Here is a 24,754-nt window from a genome sequence, read left to right as displayed (position 1 = left end):
CTTACACATGCCTGAAAACTTGAAAAAATTTAAAAGATGGACTACGTATATTTCATATTCCCCTACTTATTAAAAATTCTTCTGGCATTATATGCAAAATTGACTTTTTTTATTAAAGCTTTTTATTTTCAAAACATATGCATGGATAATTTTTCAACATTGACCCTTGCAAAATCTTGTGTTCCAAATTTTTCCACCCTTCCCCCGAGATGGCAAACAATCCAATATATGTTAAACATATTTTAAAAATATTAAATCCAATATATGTATACATATTTATACAGTTGTCATGTTGCACAAAAAAAATTAGATCAAAAAGGGAAAAAATGAGAAAGAAAACAAAATGCAAACAAACCACACCAAAAAGAGTGAAAATATTATGTTATGACCCACACTCAGTTCCCCACAGTCCTCTCTTTGAGTCCAGATGACTCTTTCATCACAAGACCATTGGAACTGGCATCAGTCATCCCATTGTTGAAGAGAGCCACATTCATCAGAATTGATCATTGTATCATCTTCTTGTTGCTGTGTATAATGATCTCCTGCTCCTTCTCATTTCATTCAACATCAGTTCATGTAAGTTTCTCTAGGACTTTCTGAAATCATCCTGTTGGTCGTTTCTTACAGAACAATAATATTCCATAACATTCATATGCCACAATTTACCCAACCATTCTCCAATTGATGGGCATCCATTCATTTTCCAGCTTCTAGCCACTACAAACAGGACTGCCACAAACATTTTGGCACATACAGGTCCCTTTCCCTTCTTTAGTATCTCCTTGGGGTATAAGCCCAGTAGTAGCACTGCTGGATAAAAGGGTATGCACAGTTTGATAACTTCTTGGGCATAGTTCCAAATTGCTCTCCAGAATGGCTGGATCCATTCACAACTCCACCAACAATGCATCAGTGTCCCAGTTTTCCCACATCCCCTCCAACATTTGTCATTATTTTTTCCTGTCATCTTAGCCAATCTGACAGGTGTGTAGTGGTATCTCAGAGTTGTCTTAATTTGCATTTTTCTCATCAAGAGTAATTTAGAGCACCTTTTCATATGGCTAGAAATGTTTTCAATTTCTTCACCTGAAAAATCTCTGTTTATATCCTTTGACCATTTACTACTGATTCATTTCTTTGGGATTTTCTCTACTACATAATAGAAACTTCTTAATCCTGAAAATTTATTTCACCCCAGGACTACTTCAGATTATGAGTAACTGGTGGAGGAGGGGAAAGGTTATTCTGAGAAGATAATGAAGAATTTTTTCCTTGATTATGGAACTAGAGGAGACAAGAAATGAGAAATATGGGGATAAATTGATACAGCAAAGGATTGGTATTCCAAATAAATAACAAAAGGGACTACTCTTCTTTTGGTCCTGCAGATTACTCTGAACTACTAGGTGGGCAAAATGCTTTACTAGCAAATTCTACCCACTATAGAAGACTATCTTAAGTAAGTTACTCAATGTCCTTCTGTCTTATTTTTCTGATTTGTAAAATGAAGTTGTTGGATTAGCTGAATCTAAAGGTCAAACACTTTCCATAGCTCACTATTGTTTACCAAATAGTTTAAACATTATTGCTTGTCTTTCAAAGCAGAGACTAAAGTGAATAAATCTCTTCTGAAAACATTTTTGCTCAGTGTTCTTTGGTGTGGAATGAGCTTTTCCTCTTTCTTCGAGGTAAATTCTTTCTCTTCCTTGTTATTATTGTTAAAACCCAATTTAAATGCAATCTCTTCCAGAAAGACTTCCCTAATCTCCATCCCACCCTTAATCCACCCCTGTTGGTAATGACTTCCCCTCTCCCAAATAGCACTTTTGTTTTGGCACTATCTATTTCACATGCCATGTAATATTGTTTTACGTTATAACTATTTATGATAGAATCTTATCCCTCCATGGCTAATGCAGAAATATGTTCTGCATGACTCCATATGTATAATGGGTATTGTATTTCTTGCCTTCTCAATAAATGGGGAGAGGGTGGAGAAAGGGAGAGAATTTGCAACTGAAAAAAAAGTAAAATTGAATTTTTAAAGAATCTTAAACCTTTATTTTTTTATATTAACCTTGAGAGCAGGTGCCATATTTTAACTAAATTTTATTTTTCCCCATACTATAGCTCAGTGCCCACTATATAGAAGGTTCTGAATAATTGTTATATGGCATTGTGAGAAATCCATGTTGTCTGAAGCAGCATTGGGTGGTATTCTTATTTAAAGAATAGTAGGATTTGAATAAGTGGAGACTATTTTATCAGTCACATTAGGGGTTTAATAAATAAATATTTATTAAGTGATTGAGATCCTTTCTCCAAAATGATGAAGTAAATTTAAAAATTGAGTTTAGGAAAGGGGAGAGAGTGGAAGGAGACCAGAAACCAAGGTTAACTGGGGGTGAGAAGGAAATGAATACCTCCAATTCTTTTCCCTACACTAATTCAAGTCCAGATCTCACCACTGCTGTAAGCTCCCACTGAAATATATAGGGTGACAGGGTCTTCATATCCTCACCTATCAGTGGCTGCCTCAGCATCTCAAGGGACAGTGATGTCCCAAATGTCATCATTGTAGATGAAATAGTAAGAATCAATGGACATTCCTTGGGGTTAGGGGGGAAAAGTCATCATTGCCCTGATTGAGAGAGACAAGAGGCAATTTTAGGTGAAGGATCAGTGACCATGAGGTCAATCAATCAACTTGAAGGGGTAATGAGAAAAAAAACAAGCCAATAACTATGTTGGATTACCTTATTCCCCAGGTCAATTCACACCCATTCTCCCACCCTTGGCCCTTCACTTGACACATTTTTCCCCTAAAAAGTCTCCTCCAACCCTAACAATTCCAATATAATTTTGGAATCCCATTTTCCCCAAGGATTCTCTTTCATTCTCTCTCATTTTTCCCTTTATTTGTTCCAATTTCTTCAGCAATGTTCTCACCACATCTGGCCAGGGTGACCGCACCCTTGTTCTGAGGATGATGTAAAAAGCAGCACATCTGTCTCAGTCCCACCCATGAGAAAATCTAAGAGGACAGATCATTTCCCACCATCCCAAGACCACCACAACTACTCTGAAAAAGGGGCCCTGATCAGGGAGAGGGTGGGAAACTGGCCTGGACTCACATCTCAGAGAGTTAAGACAGGATAGAGTTTACTTATTCAAAGCCATTGGGAAAACCATGACCTATAGTCTAAGGTTTAGCCTTTATCCCCCTCTGGAACTGAGTGACCTATGGAGTCATTGCATTAAGCAATCCTTCCCCGTCCAATCTGGCAAATGTCTCATTTTAAAGAGGAAAAGCATTTTCAGAGACAACTTTTAGGATACTAACACCAGATCTGATCCTTTCTATGGACAACTGAGCTCAGTTCCCAAATAAAGACAAAGTGACTCTACTGCAGAGTACTGAATCCTGGTTCATTGCTGGCCTTGCCTATATATAAATTCACTCATTATTTACCTACTTTTATTTAGCCTGCTTCTCTGTGTCAGAAGTCACACAAGAGAAGAGGGACAGGAGAATAATATATTATTTTCAAATGTTGTTTGTTTTATTATTTTGTTTAGAAATTTATTTTAAAATATTTAGATTTTGTCAATCTGTTACCTAACTGTTTTTCCTGGTTAGGCAATAGCTACTTTAGCATCTCCTTAATTGTACCTGAGATGTGTTCTATTGAATTTTGACTATGAGGAAGAAAATGAAAAATGTGAGCTCCAAGGGAGATTGAAGGACAAGTTCAATTGTTTCTTTACCAACTCATTTGTAGGAAGTACGTTGAATAAAGCACTGCTGTCTCCATTGTGAAGAAAATATATTGAGAGAAAATTCTTGTAAAGAAATCTTGAAAGAGACCCAACAACAAAAGTTTTCTCAAAGCTAGAACAAGACACAAGAATTCCCAATACCAATTAAATTCTTGAAAATATCCTGCTTCACAACAGCAAAATTATACAATGATCAATTCTGATGGATATGGCTCTTTTCAACATCAAGGTGATTCGGGCCAATTCCATGATCTTGTGATGGAGAGAGACATCTGTACCCAGAGAGAGGACTGTGGGGACCGAGTGTAGATCATAACACAGTATTTTCATTCTTTTTGTTGTTGTTTGCTTGAATTTTGTTTTTTTTTCCTCATTTTTTCCTTTTTGATCTGATTTTTTGTGCAGCATAATAATTGTGAAAATATGCATAGAAGAATTGCACATGTTTAACATCTACTGGATTACTTGCCATCTAGGGCATGGAGTAGAGGGAAGGAAGGAAGAAAAAAAGGTTGGAACATAAGATTTTTCAAGAGTGAATGTTGAAAATTATGCATTTGTTTTGAAAATAAAAAGGCTTAATAATAGATAAAAAAAAAAAAGAAAGAAAGAAAAGAAAGAATATACCCTGCTTCAGGAGGCAGGTAGCAAGCAGAGAGCCACGTTTCTACTCTGATATTTCTCTCTTTCTATACTAGGTTCCATTTGACTATACTCTCTTATCTTAGGAGCTCAGGGGTCACTTCAAAAGCCATTTCCTCCTGATTTTCCAAATTATTATCTTGTCCTGCCCTTCCCCCTAATTTCTTTGGGGTTCCCTTAAAATTATTTTATATTTACTTATCTGTACATTTTATTGCCCCACAATGGAATGCAAGATTCTTGAAGGCACAGCACCATGCCTGGAATATGGGAATCATTTAATAAACAAATGCTCATTGAATTGAATCTAATTCAGAGAACTGAGGCCTCACAACCAGAGTAAGAGGATAAAAGTTGCTGGAGAACAGAATGGAATTGGGGGAGCATTAAAGAATTTCTTTGTATGAAACTCAGGGTTCAGATCTTTCAGTCTGAAGTTGGAGGGAGCTGGGGAAAGGAATCAGGAGTTAGGAAGAAACTAGTAATATTACCCCTAATTCCTAACTGCTTTGGAGCCATATAAGTCCATGGTAGGGGATGAAAACTTCCCCCTCCAATAATATTAGGAGTCAGGGCTACCAGGAGAGTGGACCAAAGGAATTCAAAGGAAGGCTTTGACTCCAGAGTCTATGACTAAATTTTCCATTGGAGCACAAATAGGCTAGCCAAGAATTAGGGTGCAGAAGGGGGCAGAGGAAGCTTTCTTGGAGAAGAGTCCCCCCCCCAGTAGAGCCTTTCCAATGGGGAACAAAAAATCAATGCAAAAATCACAGAAAAATCAGCATAAAGGTCAATCTTATCTCTGCCTCAAAATGTTCCCTGATTAGGAATGATTCTTTCTAGCAGAAGGATGTAGAGGACAAGATTAACTTTACATTTCTTCAAATGATATAAGGATTTGTCCTGTCTAGTGTAGGGGCAAGGACTCACTGACTTTTAAAGGTTCTGACCACCTGAGGAATCTTTTGTTCCCTGGTTATTCAAGCAGGCCAATAATGAAGCCAAGCTAAGGATTTGGAATGAGGGCTTTGGTCTATAGCACCATTCAAGTGTTTTGTTGGAGGAATGAGGAAGAGAAGGAAAGGCCATTTTCTGTCTACCATAAATTAGTTCCTTGAAGCCATAAAAGCCAATCTCAGACATTTCTGGGGAAGTTCAGGAAAGAGGGAAACAAGAATTTCATCTACCAGAATTGGGATTAGATCTGCCTTGGTGGAAGACAGTTCCTGATATCCTTGACTCTGAGGTAAATCACTAGAGGTCTTTAACTGAAATTTGCCTTATCATTTGTGTAAGGAAGATGCACAGTTAATTCCTATACAGATTTAGGTTGGCTTATGGAACAGACCTTTGACTGCTTAACCCTGCTCTTTAGACCTCTCCAAAGGGAACAAAAAAGCCACGAACAGATCTGCATAAAGTTCAATCTCATCTCTCTATTTCAGGCCATGTTATTCTGGCTATGAAGGCCTTTCCCAGAAAGCTGAGGGACTTTAGGGAGCAGAGTAACTCATTGGCAACTTCCCACAGAAGCATACGTCCTTACATGACTCCTGAGAGGGGAGTTTGAGAACAGTGTTCATGAATCCCAACATTCTGAAGAAAGAAGAGGGATTTTGAGCTCCTTAGGCATTGAGATTCCACATATGAATTAAAAACTGGGCTTCCAGGGGGCTGCATGTGGGGTATACAGTTAAAAATCTCAGAGCTGGAGAACACATGCAGCCCCCCACCACCCAACCGTGAAAAGTGTAGGAGTGGAGAGCGGGGTACCACAAGGCAATCCCTTTGACTGGCTCCCCGTGGCCAGTCTGACAGGAATGAGACGAGCATCGTCACACCTAGCAGAAGCTCCTTCCATCCCCTATGAGTCCAAGCTGTATAAATCCCTGCCAACAGCAAAGTTATAATAGTGACCTCTGGCTAATCTGAGGCATTGACTAGTCACAGGTACTCAGCACTCAGGGGCAGGTACACCAGACTGGCCCTTCAAGCCTGAGGATGTTCTGTGGGACCGCACTTTGTGGGAAACTGGTACTAAGGGACCTGGGCCACATCTCTAGGAGTATCAAGGCTGAGTCAAGGAGAGAGAAAAGTGTTGGCAATACCAATACGGGGAACAGACGCATTTCTCATCCCTGCTTCAGGAGGCAGTGGTCCCAAGCCTCCCTGGCAGTAGGCAGTGCGTGCCCTCTTGCTGGAGGCTTGCAGGCAGGTGCTGGGAGGCCACGGGTTCCAGGAAGGCGTCCTCAGTCCAACCTGAGTCTCTTGAGTTACCTTCCGAATCTAAGACCTTGTGATTTTAGCTCCTGGCTTTGGCTGGGTAGAAGCTGACTCTATACCCACTTCACCACTTACTCTTAGCCAGATGGAGAACTCCTAGAGTTAAGTCCAGCCCTTTACTGAAGACAAAGACTTGATCTAAATGATGGACTGCAGCTAGTCTACTCTGAGCAAGTTTACGAAGAAGACCACATAGGTTTAGGTGACTTGAGATGGGAACCACACAAACCTAACAGATCAGAACTTTGCAGATGTTCTACTTTAGGGTTCCAGATATTAAAAAGCAAGCTCGAAATTGGGCAGTGACGTCAGGAAGACAGGGAGCTTACATGCAGCAAAGTGCCTTTTTTAGTTTTTCTATTACCTGAGGGGCCAAGGTTCCCCAGCATTTCCAGAATTTGGGACACTGGAAGGAAGATATAACAGGAGATATGATGGACTAAAGTTACACATTTCCATACTCTGACTTTAATCTGTTCCTCATACTCAGATTGTGAGTCTCATTCTTACAGTTCTAGGAAGTCTGTGAGAAAACTGGTACCTCAACACAATCCTCTGAGGGTGTAGACCCTGAGAATCAAAGGGCTTTCATTATCCCATTCAAAAGCTAAGCCATAAGGCTCTCTCTACTTCTCCCTTCTAGCCAATGTTTCTGCCCATAAAACATGTTTCCCTCTGTAGGTAATAATGATAATAATAACAACAATAATAATAATAAATTAGAATGAGAATTTATAGGGTGCTTTAAAGGCTTAACAAGTTATCTTATTTGAGTTTCACAACCCCATGAGGTAGGTGTTACAATTACTATTGCCATTTAATAGATAAGAAAACAGAGGCTAAGAGAACAATTACTTGCCCAGGATCATACATCTGGGAATTGTCTGAGGCAAGTTTGAATTCAAGTATTCTTGACTCTGACAAGTTCAACGTTCCAGCCATTGAGTTGCCTAATTGCAACAGAGCTTCATAGGGCTGTCTCAGAAGGGTGGACTACCTGGGTGTGTGGCTACATTTATAAAAGTTCCAGTAGAGGGAAATGACTGGGAAGTAATATAAAGAAAGGGATGTCAATAAAGCATTTATAAGGAAAACAATTAACAAACAAGAGAGACATACATGAAAGTTTTGGTTGTTTCAGCTCTTCCTATGAGTTTTCCCTCAGCCTGATCCTTTCTGTTTGGGAAGGGAAGGGGACATGTTTGTGAATACATATACCCCTTACTACCTGTGCTTTTAGCCTTCTTCCTTTTTTCAAAGGACTAAATCTGGCTCCTGTGTGCTGCGGTTTGAACCAAGCCTAGCTTGGAGGATGACAGACACAGCATAAATAAGGATCAGTATTCTTGGCCATGGATCCCTGGGCTCAGGCTGTATAAGTGTCTGCTGTGATTCTATCAGGGACTGAAGGGAAATGAGAAATGAGGAAGAACACAGGGGACAAAAAAGAAAGGAAATCAGCTTCCTATTAGAATGAAAGGAAATTTCTGTGACTTTATTGCAGTGAGAACAAAAAAAAAACCCCAAGCACCAAGCTGTTAGAGAGGGGTCTGGGTCCCAAAGTCCATTTCTTTTCCCTTTTTATCTCTCACCTCAATTTTGTCAATGCTGCCAGCCCCACTAAGATTCTAAAAGAACAACCCCAGATTTCTCTTTTGTTCTTCACCTGGACCAACTGGCCTCTAGGATCTCATAAAGGATAAATGGAGAAATTCATTCTTTTTGGATTTTTCTACAAGTATTAAGAAACTAACATCAGCCCTGGATCCCCACCCAGTTCTGGACCTGCTCAGTCAATCATGTTCCAATTTTTAAATTTTCCATATACCTTTGTAACAGGGCCAAGTCCAGCTCTTCTGAGCATGGGACTGATGCAATCCCCAGGTGGGCTTCCAAGAATGCATGATTGTTCCCAATATACTAAACACAAGTTTAAGTCAAAACTTTGGGGATTAGCTGTTGATTCTCTGCTAAATTTTCCTTCCTGTCGTCCCATTCCTATTTCTGCTCATAGCTTTGGTCCTTAATGGGAAGGGTCTCTTTTGGTAATTTCCTGGGGCTTTGGTCTGTGGCAGAATGAAGATGGGATGATACAGAACTCTTTTTCTTGCCAACTCCCCAGTGACCTACAGAAGCAATCAACCCATCTCACATTCCCAAATGAAAAGTCCCAATGTTGGGAGGCTAACCAACAGGACCACTAAAGATAGTTATTTGGGGAACTATACTAGAAAAGAATGTGACATTTTCTTTTCACTGCAACCATCTGAACAAAATGGGGGAAACAGGTATCCAATTAACATGGAAATGTGCCCAGAACCCATATTCAGGGGGGAATGAGACCAATTTAACTGTGTTAAAGGAGGGAAGCTAGTCCTTACAACTAACTTCCTGAAGAATCTTAAGCTTACTTTGGTTTATACCATTATTAAAGCTATATTAACTTTATTATGTTCTTCTTTGAACTGAGACCTTATTAATTTTAATGAGCTCAATTTGGGGGCCACAGGTCAGAGTTCAGGCTGCTCAATCCTCACAGTGGGGAGCCAACCACAAACCAAACCAATGCTTCCTTGAGAAGGAGGGAATGCCCAACTCAGGAAGACCAATGCTCCAAAAAAAAGTTTCTCCATCCCCACAAGTGGCAATAAAATCTTTAGGCATCTCCCCAGGCCAAGTTGCTGATGGAATCAACAGGATCTGTTCAAACTGATGTGGTCTTGAGTGTTAAATGTGATTAGAAGAGGAATTGATCCCTGGGGCAAGTGGGCAGAAGGCTCTGATAGAGATCAATTTAGCTCCATGGTTCCAACCTGTGGGGAGGTGGTCCAGTCTGAAATCCAAGTTATGTCAAACTCCTGAGACTAACGTCTGTAAAGGTCTTGAGCAGTCTCACCTTGCCACCTGTAAGAAATTCTAGTCCTGTCCCTGAGGTTAACTTTTAGAATTTATTTATTTATTGTTTCCCTACAAAATATACTTGTGGGTCATCCCATGGCTGCTGCCCTCCTTTGGGTCAGTCCACCGAGGCCCTCTGCCTGCTGTCTTTCCCTTCCCTTGTGCCACTTGGTATCTCTCCTTGCTCCACTATGCTTCCCAGCCCCACTTATCCTCCTTACAGCTAAATAATTCTCCTGGGGCGATAGATCCCTTTCAGGATTTGGTCTGCCAGCTGGGAGCTCATCCCAACCTCATGGGGTGCTCACTTTCTACTGGGTAAATGTGAGTTCCACTGAGGAATTTGTCATATGCTCTCCCACTCTATTTCATATTTACCATTCCCCTCTATTGTATCCCTTCATTTTGTCTGTAACCCATTCCCCTAAATAAGTCTACCTTTTAGCAAAGAGAATGGCCAATGTGGATTCTTCACAGACTGAACCCCAACTTTTGGTGCCTGCCATCATTTGGTACCAAATCCCACATCATAGATCACATCAGTACGCTGGGAGCTATTTCCTCTTCTTCCTTCTTCTGCTCTTCTTGGTGAGAGATCCTGGAGTCAAGAGTTATTTCCAAAGTTAGAGCAGTCTCTCCTCCTGAAGTTAAGTTCCAAACATTCACACAAAGGAAAGGGGGGAAAGTGAACAACTTAGCCTTTGAGTTATATTACGGTCTGCAACCAAACCTTCTTCTGTTAGTCTCTTCCCAAGAAGGAAGTATAAGTGCATGGATCTAAGCATCAAGAAATACCATGGGACAGAATCTGGGTTCTGACACTTATTGGCTTAGTGGTACTTCAACTTTTGGGGCTCCAGTTTCCTCATCTGTAAAATGAGAATAATAATGATTATACTACTTACCTCGCAGGCTTATTTTTATGAGCATAAAAATAATATATACAGAGTTATGTGGATTTTAAAGGAAATTGAAGTTTAGTAATTACCATTCAAATGCAGTGTAAGATTCTTGAGGACAGGGTCTGTTTCATTTCTTTCTTTTCTCAACACAACACTTTTGGCTCTGTTTCCCATGGCTTTCTGTCCAGAGCCCTTTTCTCTTCCCTTTCTATACTATTTCAATTGATGATCAGATCAAATGCCATTGGATCAATGATCAGTTTTATACTAATGTTTCTTCAATCTATTTGTTCAATTCTAACCTCTCTCTAACCACTGGTTCACACCTCCAACTGCCTATGGGACATCTGGAACTGGATTTCCCATAGATATCTTAAAATCATGCCCCAAACTGAATTCATTATCTTTCCTCTCCAAACTCTTCCATCTTCCAAACTTAGTTATTGCTATTAAAGCTTATAACTGTTACAGTTAAAGTTACCACAATCCTCTCAGTCACACAGGCTTGAAATCTATATGTCATTCTCCCCTCTCTCCCTTCTTCCTTCTCTCCCCCCCCCCCCTCTCTCTCGCTTCTCACCATATTGATGTGGCTTGAATACCAAATGATGAGAGTGATGTAAATGCCAGATGATGGTAGGAACCAAAAGCTGGGGTTTGGTCATGTGCAGAATTCACAATGGCCATTTCTTTGACAAAAGGTAGATTTATTTAGGGAAGGGGTTTACAGATAAAAGCAAAGGATACAATAAACATCAGAAATGGTAAATATAAAATAGAGTTGGGAGAGCATATGAAAGACAAGTTCCTAAAAGGAACATAGCACCTCAAAGGAGCTAGCCAGCTATGAGGGGAAGTGGGGTTGGGAAGCATAGTGGAAGTAGGAGAGAGATCACATGACACGGAAGAAGGGGAAGGGGAAAGATCCCATGAGGCAGAGTGCTGTGGAGGGCTGACCCAAAGGAAGGCAGTGGCCATGGGATGGCCCATAAGCACATTTTATAGGGAAAATTTAACCTCAGGGATTTCTTACAGGTGGCAAAGTGAGACCTCTATAGAGGATGGGTCTTCAGGAGTTTGACATACGGATTTCAGACTGAATGACCTCCTCAGAGAGTGGAACCATGGAGCTAAACTGATCTCTATCAGTGGCTTCTGCCCGTTTGCCTCAGTAATCAGTTCTTTAGATTCTCTTGGTCCAAAACACCATTCAGAACCTTACCAACATCCTGTCAAGTCCTAGAGTTTCAACCTTCATAATGTTTCTTATATATTTCCCCTTGTTTCCTTTGCCACTGCAACTACCTGTGCCAGACTTTTATTAGTCCAGATAATCTAGACTATCACAATAACTGGTTGATTTGGTCTACCTGCTTCATCTCTCATTCTAATGGCTCCCCTTTACCTTTCAATTGTGGATCAAATGTAAAACCCTCTCTCTGACTATTCATAATCCATTCTTACACTCTTTCTTACAACTTGTTCCCCTAAATGTAGTCTATAACCCAGTATGTTGCCTCCTTACATTCTACACAATACTCCCCTTCCTGGCTACAGACATTTTCACTGGCTGTTCCCCATTCTTGATATGCTCTCCCTACTCATCTTCCTTGTTGAAAAAGCCCCCAAAAGATTGAAGGTAAAAAAGAGAAAGGGATTGCAGAGGATGAGGCGGATAAACAGTGTCATAGAAGCAATGGACACGAGCCTGGACAGACTGTGAGAGACAGTGGACGATAGAAGGACCTCACAGAAGTGGTCTATGAAGTCACAAAAGCTGAACACAACTGAACAGCTCATCTTCACCTCCCTGCTCCCTAAAATCTCAGAGTCCTACCTTCTACAAGATGCTTTTTTTCACTCTCTTTAACCTCAGTAATAAGGTGCTAAGTAATTAGATAGGGTTAGCAGAGAAATCCTGATAAGAGGCAAGCAGGGAAAGATACTGGTGGGATCGACTCAGCCGTGTAGTCCCACCCTCATGGGGGTCTCAGAGACCCCCACCTTACTGGGTACAAAGCAAGCTGAGTTGTGAGGTCAAACTCCCCAGTGACACTTCCTCTATATATCTGCCTATGGCCTGTGCCGTCTTTGCCAAATCCCTATTGAGGTTAGTCCACTATAGTGGTATCTTTCTTCTCCCTCCCTCCCCATGTTGCATAGTACCTTTTCCCTTGTTGTAGCTAACTAACTCTTTTAGAGTGCTAAACTTCTCTATGGATCTAACCTGCCGGCCAATGGCAAACTCCCCTTCAGAGCATATTCCTTTTCTCCTGGTTAATTGTGAATTCCACTAGGGAACTTGTTCCCTTGTTAATTGTTAAAACCTCTTTTCTTGCAACTATAGGCTCTCTTGAATCCATTCTTAGCATTCCTGGTGCCTATTTTACCTCTTCGTTATTTTTATAAACTTTTCTCATAAATAAAGGTACCTTTTGGCAAATAAAGGTGTGAATTTTTCACATACTTTGCATATCGTGCTGGGAATTGCTGCCACATCATCATCAGTGCCTTCTTCTCTTTGCTGATTGTCACTAATTTATTTACTAATTATCATTTGTCCATAGTTGACTTAGACTGTGAGTTCCTTAAGAACAGGAAGGATCTGTGCTCTCAGTACTTAGGGTGGCACTTAGCACATAGTAGGCATTTAATAAAGGCTACTTGCTGACTGACTGACCAATACCGCTAGTCTCATCACTTTCTTTCAGTTCTTAGAGTGCCTTCTCCTATATCTTACTACTCTCCCTTGGTAATATCAGTCTTTTACAGCATCAACAACTACCTTCATCTAGATAAATTCTGAACCTTTCTTTCTGGTTCTGACTATTCTTTCTGAGCCCTTGACCTGTATTTCCAAATGCCCCTTGAAAACTTCACCTAGACGCTCCACCAGTACTTCAAATTCAGTATGTCCAAAACTGACCTTGTTTTCTTTCTTCCCTAACATTTCTCCTTCTGATTCCACTATTTATGTCTATGGAAGCTTCATTCACCTAGTCTTCCATATTCAAAATTTCTTATTCTTCCCTCCCCCCTATATCTTAACAATTATCAGATTCTATTTGTACTATCCCTGCAGAATATCTTTATTAAATTTTCTGTATTATTGTTTCAGCATCAGGTCTTCCTCACTCTCTATTTCCTCTCCAATCTATTCTTCATTCAATTGACAGAATAATTTTTTTTTGTAAGAAAAGAAATAGGAATAGGGAGTGGGATGTGATACTGTGGACAATGGGAAATTTCTACCAATTCTGGTTAGTATCTTCTCTAAGAGTTATAGTCTTAGTTGCATGGGGGTTAGTCAGTCAACCAATCAACAAGCATTTATTAAATTCTTTCCATGGGCCAGATATTGTGCTAAATGAAGAAAAGCAAAATATAAGCTTTGAAATTAAGAAGCTTCCATGCTAATGGAGGATACACGTGCAAATAACTAAGTACATAAAAGATATATACAGTAGGATATAAGATGAACTAGGAGGGACGATATCCAATTTCTTTGTTTCCTTCACTGAAACCGCTAAATCTCGATCAGTGATCTTAAGAAATGGGTGTTTCATAAACATGGCAGGAGTCAAGTCCTCCTGGATCCTGATGCTCAGCTACTGTGTGAAAGCCAATAGGTTTAAGTCAAAACCATTTCTGGATGGCCTGGAAATATGAACTCCCAAGTTACCCAAGATAATACACATCTAAGAGATGTTCTGCAATCTGTCAGAAGTTGTCCTAACCTCTACCTCCCCGGAAAGAATAATGGAATTGAGAAGCTATTATGTTTGTGTTGTACAGAGTTGTGTTTTAAGTGTATGAATGCTCATGAGTTTTTGTGTTTTAAGTAGTTTTTTATGGGAGGGAATAATAAGCAGTCCTATCCTTGATAATTACTTATACAAAGAGCACTTTTTCTAGAAAGGACTCTTTTTAATCCTTTTGGGGAAAATTGTAAATATAAACCATACTATGGCTGTTTTAAAGATTATCCCTGGAGTTCTACCCTGCAGTGGAAACATACGAAGCCAGAGAGTTACAGGAAAAACTGACTTTGAGGCTAGGCTTTCCTAGGAATGAATCTGGTCTACCTATGGGAAAAGGGATCACCTGGCCTACAAGTCTTCAGTTTCTATGGATAATTTGTCTTTTCTCTGGTTCCTAATCTATGTTGCCCATTTGAGAATTAAATTTGGGGATGGTCAGAAGGTAAGGAAAGCCCATGAGCCAAGAGCAATAGGAACTGCTACACCGGTGTAGGAAGAGAAGAGATATTGCCAGAAGACATTCCCTCACTTGCAAATGTCCCCATGTCCAGCCATAAGACACATACTGGAAAGACGACTGGGGCAGCTAGATGGTGCAGTGGGTAGAGCCCCAGCCCTGAAGTCAGGAGGACCTGAGTCCAAATCTGGCCTCAGACACTTAGTACTTCCTGGCTGTGTGACCCTGGGCAAGTCACTCCACCCCAATTGCCTCAGGAGAAAAAAGAGAGAGAGAGAGAGATGACCCAAATGTACAGGGCAATCACACTCATCCCTCTCAGCAGCTGCCGCAGCACCCAAACTCCAAGGGGAAAAGACATAAGCAAATGTGATTTCAAGATAAACTGATAATGAGACCTTTGTAAGTAGGTCCTCCTGTCACGAGAGGAAATCCAAAGCATTCCTGGGCTGAGGGGAAAAGGCCATTGACTATTTGGAGAAGTCGTCCAGGTAAGGGTGAGGATGGGGGAGATAAACAGGGTGAAGGGGGATGAGGCCCAGATCTGTGATATTGGTGTAGGAAACTCTCAGTATGGAAACTCCCTCTACTGGTGCAGATTATTTGGTTGAATTACTGAATTAAAATTCTAAAAGGGAATGGGAGCAATAAAAGTGCCCATATGCACTCACCAGCATAGCACAATTAAAGAAGAAAAATAGTTGTAGAGGTTCCCAGAAATTCACAGGAGTTCAATTCTAAATACAAATCTTTTATTTCACAGATGAGAAAACTGTAGGTAAAGATACAGTAAGGACCTTAAATCTGGTCCTCTGATTCCTGGACTCCTATCCTTTTGCCCAGTTAAAATTCACCCTAGGCACTGTGCTATTTTGCACTTTACGTTTCTGCTTTCCATCTCCTTGTGGCTCTCCTCAGACAGCCAGGGTTTCTCTCCATCTCCCTTGTTCACTTTTTAATTGAGTTCCATTTTATGTGTTTAGGGACAATTCCACTATGGAATTCCTACATCCGAAGGACTTCCTTCTCATCTTGCTCCTTGTCCTGTAGCTATGTCCTAACCAGAGATGTCAGGTGCCCACACCCTAGTCTAGGACTGATGTGAACAAGTAATGTATCTGTGTCAGCCAATCACAAATGGATAGATCTTTATATACTAATTTAAGACCGCTGCTACTCTGAGAAAAGGGCACTCTTCACAAAGAGAGTGAGAAATTGGCCTGGATTCTCACCTCAGGAACACAAGGAACGATAGAGTTTACTTAAAGCCTTTGGGAAAAACCCTTTACTCTCTCTGCAACTGGGAAACCTATGGAGTCACTGAATATTAGGCAATGCCCCCAGTCCAATTTAACAAATGTCTCATTGAAAGCTATTTTCACATAGCAACTTTTATGATACTATTGACTCCAAACTCAGAAATAGGTAAGATCTCCTGTGCAGCTATAGGAAGACTTGATGGCAAAGTGCTGAGTCCCAAGCCCATTACTTTTGTCATTGTTGTTTTTCTCTCATCTCAGTCAGGTCCAATTTTTCATGACCTCCTCTGGAGTTTTCTTGGCAAAAATCGGTTTGCCATGAGGAAACAGAGGTGAATAGGGTTAAATGACTTGCCCAGTCACATAATTAGTAAATATCTGAAACCAGATTTGAATTTAGGAAGATGAATCTTCCTGACTCTGGCCCATATTCTATCTCCTGCAACACCTAGCTGCCTATATACATTCACTCTTACTATTCACTTATTTTTAATTCAGTCTGATTTTTTAACCTGTGCATTAGAAGACAGACAAAAGAGATAAGACAGACAGAAGAATAATTCATTAATTTTAAATCTTTATTTGTGAATTCCAAGAGTATTTTCATTATTTTATTAATTATTTAGAATATTGAAATTATATGAATCTCTATGCTAGTTATATCTTTTATTGATACAGTAGCTGTTTTAATTTCCTAAAGTTGTACATGAGATAAAATTCCATTGAACTTGGAATATGAAGGAAAAATTTGAGATCTGAGCAGGTAAAGTGTTATAGGAATAGGAGAGATTTGGCTTACTTCTTTTTTATACCTCACTTTTATTAAGTAAATTATTGGATAGAGCACCTTACAAACACATATAATGGTTGAAACATATATACTAAGAGAAAGAAAAATAAAGAGATCTTAAAAAGGACTAGCAGCAGCTTTGTATTAAAGGCAAAACTGAGAATGACAAAAGAGGCTGGGGACATCATGAACTCTAACACTCAGTCAAAGTGCTAAAGATGTGAATAAAGAAGATTGTGTCTGAAAAGAAAATTTTTATTTCTGAACCATGCCTTAAAATGTATTAGGCTCCTGAATAATCTAACAAGGCTGATAAGAATTAATTTGCAAACCAAAAGGCTTCAAAATGAAAAGGGAATGGGAGCAAAAAAAGTACTCATATGTACTCACCAACATAGCACAATTAAGGAAGAAAAATTGTTGTGGAGGTTCCCAGAAATTCACAGGAGATAATATATTTTTAAAAGAAGCCAGCAATAAAACCCACAATCCTAGATTTCAATATATAAAAGCACAAAGTATAGGTAACAAGCTTGCATACATGTGAACTTAAGATCCTAACTCAAGGAGGTAAATATGACTTCCTAAGTGTCACAAAGATTTGGTTGGATGAAACATATGACCATAAAATCTAAATGGATACACTGGGAACTCTCCAATCCACTTACTTTTTTTTTTTTTTTTTAAGGCATGGACAGATACATAATGAAGTAAGAAGAATAAGGAAAACAATATGTACAATGATAAACATCAAAGGAAATGAAAATAACAAAACAGTTAAGACAACACTGAAATTACAATAATGTGAAAAATGCTAAAGAGGAATAAATCCTAGATGGTGAAGCTAGGTGGCTCACTCAGAAGGTTGTGTCCTTGACAAAAACAGAGAATCAAAAAGAAGGGTGGATATAAAGGAAAAAAATAATGACTTTCATTTTAGACATGTTGAGTTTGAGATGCCTAGGGAGCATACAATTGAAACATCCAGAAGGCAGTTGGAAATTATGTCAGAACAACTTCCTTCCTTCCTTCTCTCTCTCCCTCTCTCCCTCCATCCCTTTCTCCTTCTTCCCTCCTTCCTGCCCTTCTTCATTCTTTCCTTCCCTCCTTCCTTCCTCCCTTCTCTCCTTCCTTCCTTTCTTCTCTCCTTCCTTCTTTCCTTCCTTCCTTCTCTCCTTCCTTCCTTCCTTCTCTTCTTCCTTCCTTTCTTCTTTCTCTCCTTCCTTTCTTCCCTCTCTCTCTCCCTCCTTCCCTTTCTCCTTTTTCACTTTCTCCTTTCTTTCCTCCCTTCTTCTTTCCTTCCTTCCTCTCTCCCTCTCTTCCTTCCTTCCTTCCTTCTTTCTTTCTTTTTTCTTTCTTTCTTTCTCTCTCCCTTCCTTCCTTCCTTTCTTCCTCCTTTTTTTCCTTCCTTTTTCTAAATGCTATCAATGTAGTTTAGATTTCAGCAAAATATTTGTCAAAGTTTCATTTTATCCTTTGGGAAAAGATGAAATGATTGAAACTAGACAATAGTACAATTCAGAGAATTAAGAATTGGTTGAATTGCTGAATTAAGAATAATCATTAATGGTTTCATGTTTACTTAGCAGGAAGCCTGGATGGCAGTCACCTAGGGATCAGCGCTTGGCCCTGTACTGTTTAATGTTATTATCACTGATTTAGATAAAAGCACAGATGCCATGCTTATCAGATTTGCAGATCACACAAAGCTGGAAGAGATGGCTGACCAAGTAACAATCAGGATCCCAAAAGACCTTGGTAGGACAGAGCATTTTGCCAAGTCAAATAAGATGAAATTTAATAGAAATAAATGTTGACTTAAACACAAATTCAAATTTCACAAGCCTGAGGTAGGATGGATATAGCCAGAGAGATAGTTGTCCAAAAGGAATGTGAGAGTTTCATCAGACTGTAAGATCACCGTGAGCTAGCTTCATGATATGAGACATAGTGTCTAAGACCAGGAGGACAACAATAGCTCTGTTGTGCTCTGCACGAGTTGGGCCACACATCTCCAGTATTAGGTTCAGTATCACGTACCGCACTTACAAAGGAGACTCCGAGAAGTTGCAAAGTATCCAGAGGAAAGCAAGTGGGATGCTGCGGCTCCTGGAGATAATATCATATGAGAATGGCTAAAGGCGCTGGGATGCTTAATTTGGAGAAGTACAAAGGGGAGAGGAAAGAGGAAAGACTGCTTTTCCTCAGGGGCAGAACTAGGAGTAGAAGGTAAATGTCACAAACAGACAAGTTCATATTCGAGATCAGCAGGAACTTCCTATGAAGAAACCAAAAAACTGGCACATTCTGCTTTGGAACACGCCTTCTTCAGTAGGTGCTTTGGGAGAGCCCCTGAACCGTCTTGCACCAAGGCTCAGAGATCACTTGCCAGCTGTGCTTTAGAGGGGCCTTGCAGGCCCTGCCAGCTCTGACCCTCTGCTTCTGTGAAGATGACCTACTTCTCAGCTAAGATATACATTTTCAGATAGAACCAAAGAGTCGGGACTTCCAAAAGTTTACAAAGGTTTAATAAAGGCTTAAATGTCTCTCTAAGCAAAGCCTGAGTGAACAGGAAAGCAAAGCTGTTCCAGGGCTGTCCTCTGGGGAGGAATCTTGCTTGGGAAATTCTAGGAAAGAAGACACAAAGTCTTTGTGTCTTATGCTTTCCTATTAAAAATTATTGTTCACCCACCCACCCACAAACAAAGAATTAGGCTGGGATGGAGGGAAAGAGGGATGGTGCACAGGAAAGCTTCAGGCTCTGCTACACCCATTCCCTAAGATGTGGCTCCCAAGTACTGGGCTCGAGTCATACCCACTACCAGAGCTGTATTGTTTGCTGAGACATTATTCAGTCTTCTGGTCAAGGGATGCTAGTGCTGAGCTCTGTGGGTATCTATGCTTTTATCGAGAGTGACCAAAGGGAAATGAGAGATGAGAAGGGAGAAAAAAGCTGGAATTTTTTAAAAGCTGCTTTTTATTAGAATTTTAAAAAATTTCAGGAAGTCACAGTAGCAAGAATATAGAAAGCAATGTTGAAGTTGTCAGGCAGAGGGATGACACTCAGGGCCTACTTCCCCTGTGGTTTCATTTGAATGCATCTGTGATCTCATTTGTGAGGGCATTCCTGCCAGCAGGGAGGATCAAACCCCATCCGTGCCTTCTCATCCCATGTACTCTTTTTCATGACCTCCCATAAAGATTCCCCAAGAGGTTCACTTAAAATGCTGGTGGCCTTCCTTTAGATCTCTCCACAGAATTTGAGTACCCATGTAGCATGTGGACTGTCCATCTGTTATGCTTCAATCTTTTTAAAATTTAATTTTGTTGCTTTTTTTTAATTAAAAAGTATTTATTTTCTCCCCCTCCTACTTTCCCACCCAACTGAACAATTAAAAGAATGGGATTCTTCACCCTCCCCCACCTCCACTCCTCACATTTGACCAATAGGATGGGATGTATGAGAATTTTTAAATTAGGGTCCCTTAGGCCCTAATTAAAACAATTAAAAGAAAAGAAAAAAGAAAACTCTCAAAACAAATATATATATAATCAGCAAAACAAATTTCCACAAAGGCCATGTCTAAAAACTGTCTCATTCTCTATTTTATCCCATCAACTCTCTGGCAGGAAGTGAATATCACGTTTCATCTATAATAGTCCTCTGGAATTATGGTTTATCATGACATGGATCAGAGTTCTAAAATCTTTAAAATTGTTCTTCTTTATAAAGTTGTTGTAACAATATAAATTGTTCTACTAGTTCTGCTCACTTTATTTTATGTTGATTCATAGAGGTCTTTTCAGTTTTCTCTGAAAATGGCCATCTTGTTATTTCTTCTGGTGAAAATAATATGCCATAATTTGTTTAATTTTCCCAAACAGATGGGTAGCTCCTTACTTTCCAGTTTGGTGCTACCACAAAATATATACTACACACATATAATATTCTATAAATATTACACACACACATACATACATATATGTATACTACTACTAGTATAAAATATATTTGTATGTATATAAATATAAATTTATTCTTTTTATATTTGGATCAAAGGGCATAGACAGTTTAATGACTTTGGGGGCGCAGTTCTAAATTGCTTTCCAGAATGGCCAAATCAACTGAGAGCTCTGCCAACAGTATATTAGTGTGCTTGTTTTCCCACAGCTCTTTTGACATTTGTCATTCTCTTTTGTCATCTTTGCCAATCTGATGGATATGAGGTAGGACCTTAGAGTAATTTACATTTATCTAATTATGAGCAATTTGAAGCATTTCTCCATATGGTCATTGATAGTTTGGCTTTCTTCCCTTGGAAACTGCCTGTTTAGAGACACAAGAGCTATTCCCCAATAGAACACTAATCTACTGGGGAACAGCTCTTTGTCTTATAAATTTTAATCAGTTCTTTGTGTACCCTAGATATGAAAACTTTATTAGAGAAACTTACTTCAAAGATCCAGTTATCAGCTTTCTTCTAATGTTAACCCCATTAGATCTGTTGGTACAAAAACTTTTATATTTCCTATACTCCAAATTGTTCAGATTTATTCTCTGTGATTTTCTCTATGATTTGTTTAATCATGAACTTTTTCCTTTTCCATTGACCTGAAAGATAATTTCTTCTTTCCTCTTTTGAACTGCTTACGATATCATCTTTTTTGTCTAAGTTATGCATCCATTTTAGAATTTATCTTGACAGATGGATTGAACACTTGTCTATACCAATGCCAGAATGCTCTCCATTTTTCCCAGCAGTTTTTGTTGAAATGAGTTTTTAGTGCAGTAACTTAGTGTAGTATTTGAGTTTATCAAATACCACAATGTTGTATCTGCTTTGTTCTGTGTATCATGTACCTAAACTGTCAACCTGTTCCTTTTTTAACATGTACCAAATCATTTCAACAAATCCTACCTTGTCATATAGTTTAAGATCCTGGTATTAATAGATCCCCTTTCTGTCCACTTTTATTTTTTAAGATTCTTGATCTTTTTCTCCTCCATATGAATCTTTTTTCAAACTCTATAATATGATCTTTTAGTAATTTAATTGGCATGGCATTCAATAAGTACATTAATTTAGGTAGTATTGTCTTTTATTATCAGAGCTTGATCTACCAATGGGTAATTAATATGTCTAATTATTTAGGGGCAGGTAGTTGGTACAGTGAACAGAGTGCTAGTCTTGAAGTGAGGAAGACTCATCTTCATGAGATGAAATCCTCAGATATTTACTACTTGTGTGACTCTGGGCAAGTCACTCAATACCATTTGCCTCAGTTTCTTCATCTGTAAAATGAGCTGGAGAAGGAAATGGTGAGCCACTCCAATATCTTTTCCAAGAAAACCCCAAATAGAGTTGCAAAGAGTTCTTCACAACTAAGAAGTGACTAAATAATTAATTATTTAGATCTGGCTTACTCCAAAAGAGTGGTTTATATTTGCATTCATATAATTCAAGGATTTATCTTAATATACTCTAGACTATTTTATGCCTTTTATAGTTATTTTGAATAGAATTTCTCTTTTTAACTCTTCCTGCTAAATTTTGCTACTAATATATTAGAATGCTTTATATAGATCATAATGATATATGGAGATTTGTTTTATATTCTGTAATGCTGTTTAATTTATTAATTTTAATTTCAATTAATTTTAGCTGACTCTTTAGGGTTTTCTAAATAGATCATAATATTTGCAAAAAGTAATAATTTTCTTTCTTCTTTACCTAAAATCATCAAAGTTGTAATCTATTCTCTAATGATCTTACCCACCTTGTAAGATTAGCTTTTCTTAACTGTCTTTGCTTTGGATTCTGTTCCTTCTCAGCCACAAGCATAGTAACCTCCCAGGAGTCTTCTGTCCAACAGAGCTCCTATAAGCAATTATTAGTTAGAATAAAAAACTCTTCACTTCTGTAATCTGAAAAACAAGTAGAAGCCAACTTTCAAAGAAGCTTGTTGAACTTAGAGAAGCACATGAGTTTTTAAAATAACTTCCTTTGCTGAATCCCAACTAATCAACAACCAGGAAAAAGTTAGGTCCATGCCATCCCAAATGCCAAGGGTGAGCTCACAATGACTGAGTTCCCAGACTGAGTTTCATTAACAATGATAATCTCTAAGGACTCATTTTCATGATCTCCCTATTTATCCAGAATCTTCTACCTTCTTTATATGACAGAAATAAGGGAGAGAAAAGAAAAGAATCCCATTCTTCACCCTCCCCCACCTCTACTCCTCACATTTGACCAATAGGATGGGATGTATGAGAATTTTTAAATTAGGGTCCCTTAGTTGTAGAACCTGGGAGTGTAGACCATAAAGTTTCCACAAGAATTCAAGTTACTGAAGTTGAGCTTCTGTAGGATTTGGGGTTCCCTTTGTTAATGTTAAAATAAATGTTAGTTTTACTTTTCTATTATATATTGAGTTCACATAACTTTGAATCACATGCTTATTTGCAGATCAGAAAGAAAGCAAACAATATCTTTAGAGTTCACTCTAGAAAAGAAGACATCATGTATACCCTTAATTGTTGCATGATTCCTGGAGGTATTAATTTTGTTGCTAGTTGCCAAATTCTAGAGAGTTCAGAGCCATTTTCTATAAAGTTGGTAAGAATCAATATGATTGAATATTAAGTGGGAATTTTCAACTGTTAAAATGTTTAGATAGAAGATCATATTTTCAAATCATAGTTGAATTCCAAAGAGAAAAATTTATTCATGCCATAACTTTTAACCAAGAAAAAAGTAGGTAAAAATCAAAGTTCAGAAACTAGAGAAAAGACATATAATCAATATGCTACCCTATTGCTGTAAGTCAGAATTTCTTCACCTTTTTTGTCATGGACTTCTTTAGCATTCTAGTGATGCCTACAGACCACTTTTCAGAAGAATTTTTTAAGTACATAAAATAAAATACACATGAAACTAATTATATTGGAGCACAGTTATCAAAATATTTTTTAAAATTACAAATTTTTAAGGAGTCCTACTCTAAACAATCCAATGCAGGAAAAATAAAAAAATGAACAGGACCAAGGCCCAGATCACATTTAACTCTCACCTCACTCATTTATAGAAAAGGGCTCCATTCCTGTCAATGAGTAGATGTTTTTGCAGCATCTAGGGCAGGGCAGAAATGTCCATGCAAACAGATGTCCTGAGGTCCATGGCAAATGGATGAAGAGCACACACAAAGACAGAGGACCTATGTGGCCAGGGATTCTCACACTTTTGATGTTGCAGAACTCCCCATTTAGTGAAGTAAAAACCATGCTGCTGCTCTCTTCTGGCCATTGTGTTGGCCTTTCACTGGAAACATGGCTGGACACCGGGAATCCTACTCTGGTTCTTGCCTTATTTCTGCACGGCGTCTCCATCAGACTGGGTCATGGAGCTGACTTTGATACCATTTGTTGTGATGCTGTGGGAGAAGGATCTACTTTAAAGGATCCAGTTTACTCTCTGATTTGAGATTAGGCAATTTTTCTTAATTACCAGCATTTTGTGTCTCCAAGGACTTTTCTAAAAGAGGGCAGGGGCAGAAAGACAGGTAGATAACTTTTTTTAAGACCAGGAACTATAGAGAAGAAGGCCTCCCCAATGGCTAGGAATGGGGTGACCCCAGTGCTACAAGACTGGTACACAAATAAAGTAGGGACAAAACAAAAGGCTGATTGAAGGAAGGGAGGCCAGAGACCTCCACCACCCACCCCATTCCAGCCTATATAGAGTTATTTGCCAGCAGCGAAATCCCAGCCTTCAAACAGCACAAAACCTCCCAGTTTCCCCACATTCTCCAGAAATCCTGACTCGACATTCAGCCTCCCAGATCATTCCAAAGACGATATCCTGCCATCCTGAGGTGTTCCCTAGGAGTTAAAGGAGAGTTCATAGTTGAATTTCAAAGAAAAAAATTTATTCATGCCATATTTTTAACCAGGAAAAAAGTAGGTAAAAACCAAGGTT

At 39.1% G+C, this 24,754-nt stretch overlaps 1 long non-coding RNA gene across 3 annotated transcripts in view; it reads right to left on the bottom strand.

The window, feature by feature from the left end:
* Positions 1–9,951: 9,951 nt before the first annotated feature.
* Positions 9,952–24,754, bottom strand: part of LOC111718525 — a 48,877-nt gene continuing 34,074 nt past the window's right edge. Inside the window, exons 4-5 of one of the 3 annotated variants that reach the window (XR_004232264.1) lie at positions 22,554–24,657; positions 9,952–10,475 (exon numbers count right to left, since the gene is read on the bottom strand). This is a non-coding gene — a long non-coding RNA (uncharacterized LOC111718525). Of the gene's footprint in view, positions 10,476–22,069; positions 24,658–24,754 lie in introns of those variants that run through there. The other 2 variants (XR_004232265.1, XR_004232263.1) reach the window with 2 other exon arrangements.

Source organism: Sarcophilus harrisii, chromosome 2 (assembly GCF_902635505.1).
Source record: "Sarcophilus harrisii chromosome 2, mSarHar1.11, whole genome shotgun sequence".
NCBI lineage: Eukaryota > Metazoa > Chordata > Mammalia > Dasyuromorphia > Dasyuridae > Sarcophilus > Sarcophilus harrisii.
This window is presented reverse-complemented; position numbering and strand designations above follow the sequence as displayed.